This window comes from Penaeus monodon, unplaced genomic scaffold (genome assembly GCF_015228065.2).
Source record: "Penaeus monodon isolate SGIC_2016 unplaced genomic scaffold, NSTDA_Pmon_1 PmonScaffold_9963, whole genome shotgun sequence".
In the NCBI taxonomy this organism is placed as follows: domain Eukaryota; kingdom Metazoa; phylum Arthropoda; class Malacostraca; order Decapoda; family Penaeidae; genus Penaeus; species Penaeus monodon.
In genome coordinates this window covers 1-2,416 of record NW_023665395.1, presented here as the reverse complement: position 1 = coordinate 2,416, position 2,416 = coordinate 1, and the positions used below count along the sequence as shown (strand labels likewise).

At 48.6% G+C, this 2,416-nt stretch overlaps 1 pseudogene; it reads right to left on the bottom strand.

Annotated features, from left to right (window-relative positions):
- Positions 1–464: 464 nt before the first annotated feature.
- Positions 465–2,222, bottom strand: LOC119572169 (annotated as a pseudogene).
- Between the last annotated feature and the right edge of the window lie 194 nt (positions 2,223–2,416).

The window sequence follows — 2,416 nt, the reverse complement described above, 5'->3', positions numbered from 1 at the left end:
TACTCAAAAACAATAAGAGCATTTAAATGTTTTGCTACATTTTACCCACTCGAATGAACAAAACCTGAAGTAATACTTTAGCAAGTAGGGGTTTGGGTTGAGGAAATTTCAGGTTTAGCTTTGTTTTACAAGTTTATACTTGTAATTTAAGAAACAATTTCCATCAAATTCCTTGGACTTTATGGGGTCAAATAACACTTAGCTTTTTGCCATTACAATTGTTTTGAATTGAAAAAAGGGAGAAAAAAGGGGGAATTAATTTTTTAAAAATTTATTATAGAAAGATACACCTTTTGCATTCACCTTGGAAAAATTGTGCAGAAACATCAGAAAAAAAAATGCTTTCCTTGTTTCCCCAACTCTCACACGTGAGGACAACTAGCGAGTACATTTAAACATGAAAGATAAAAAACTAATTTTTCCATGCAATATGCCCCCGTTCATAAGGAGAAAAATTATGGTACTCAAATTCCCCCATATAAACCTACATTGTCCTTTTCATAATTTTCTTCTCCGTTGGAGGAGGCGCCTCACCATCGTTGGTTTTGCTTTGTGATTTTGGCTGGACGACGTCTTCCAGTTCCTTCTTTTTGGGCTTGTAGTCCCCGGCCCCTGCCCCGGGGTTGTCTCGAGCATTTATCTTTTTTTCAATGGGTTCATCCATTTCTCCTTATCTTCACGGAAAACTTTGCTCCAAGTTTTTCCTTTTCGTTAATCTGGTTCTTTAGATTATCATACGACTCAAGTTGTTCCCAGATTTCCCCCGCTCCTGGGTTCTTGCCCCGTCGGCGAAAAAACTTCGCGTCCTTGACATGCTCAAATCCTCAGGGTGGGCGATTCGATCATTGGTATGGGAAACTTTTCCTTGTTTCCCGGCCCTTTTCTTTAGCAACACTTGCAGGATACCGTTTGGGATCGATCTCGAAGTCACCCGATTGAGGGGCACCCGGGGGGCTGGGGGGGTGCCGTCAATCGAATTTCCCAATGTGGTTATCCTTGGTCATGGGACGTTTACCTTGAATACTTGGATGGGACGTGGCTGGTTGCAGAGGCAGGGGGAGACTGGGCTTCTTTGGTGGGATGACATTTTTGCGGGGGTCGCTTTTCATGACACCTCCCACAGTTCAATACCGGGGAAAGGGGGTTCACGTCGGCACACGGGGTCGTTGGTGTCGTCCTCCCCCGGGAGCACGCCACCTGGACAGCCCCCGAACTAAGCCTGCCCGGGTTTAAGCCTGGGGATGGCCCCTTCCCCACCAAGAACCCCTTCCCCAGCTGCGGACTTGGGGAAGAGGGAACCACCAACAATACAATCTGTCAATTTCCTTCTTTGGAGGTCAGAATCTTCCAGCCCCTTCTGACGGGCTTCAGGGTGGACCTGAAGGACCCATTTTAAATTCCCGAATTTGGGCACGGGTGAGGGTCCCCGAGAAGTCATCCCCCTCGAAAAGGCTCGATCTCGTCCCGACCTGGGGCTAGGGAGAGGGGCGCTTAGCCTTTTCCACTTCACGACGGAGCTTCGCACGGCACGGTTGTCCTTCCTGATGTCCTTGCCCTTTTTTTTCTTGTAGAGCTTGATGAAGTGGTCCATCACCGCGATCGAAAGTCCTCCCTCCAGATGAGTGTCTCCGTTTGGGGGCAACGACCTCAAACACACCAGAGTCGATGGTAGCAGGGGGACGTCGAAGGTTCGCCGCCCATGAAAACCAGGGTGTTTTTTTCGCCGTCCTCTTGTCAATGCCCTAGGCGATGGGGGCGGCTGTGGGTTCGGGTGATCCTCTGACGGTGAGGCCGGGGATGGTCCAGCGCCCCCGTGCCTGGGCTGAGCATCGTTGATAGGCAGGGCGGTGACAACAGCGTGGGTCAGGGGGTTTCCTAGGTAACCCCAGCGGTCTCTTCATCTTTTCCCACCCATGGCGGAGATCTCCCCTTTTGCAAAAAACCTTTTCGCCCCGGGTTTTGGCGACTTGATGTGAGGGTTTTCGTTTCGTTGACCTTTGAAGGGAAGAACTGGATGTCGTGCTGGACGACTTTTCGGGCCATTCTCGGCCCATGAACGCTTGGCATCGAAACAGTGTTTTTCGGGGTTTGGGCGTCAGTGGTTCTTGGCAGAGTCACCAATCAGACGCTCGCCGTCGGCGGTGAAGGCACGTAAGAGGGGGGATGCGGTTTTCCCTGGTCGTTGGGAATGATCTCGACTCGTCCGTTCTTTAACACCCAAGCTAGAGGGGGGGAAGATAATTTTTAAATGCAAACTATCACATTAAAAGCAAAAAATACTGCAAGTACACCCTTTTTTAAAATTACGAAGTCAAAAAAATGCTGAAATTTGGGACCCATAACCGTACAAACTACCATGAATAAATTGTTTCCAATCGATACCAAGACGTTCCAAATTTTTTTTTTCTTGGTTGGT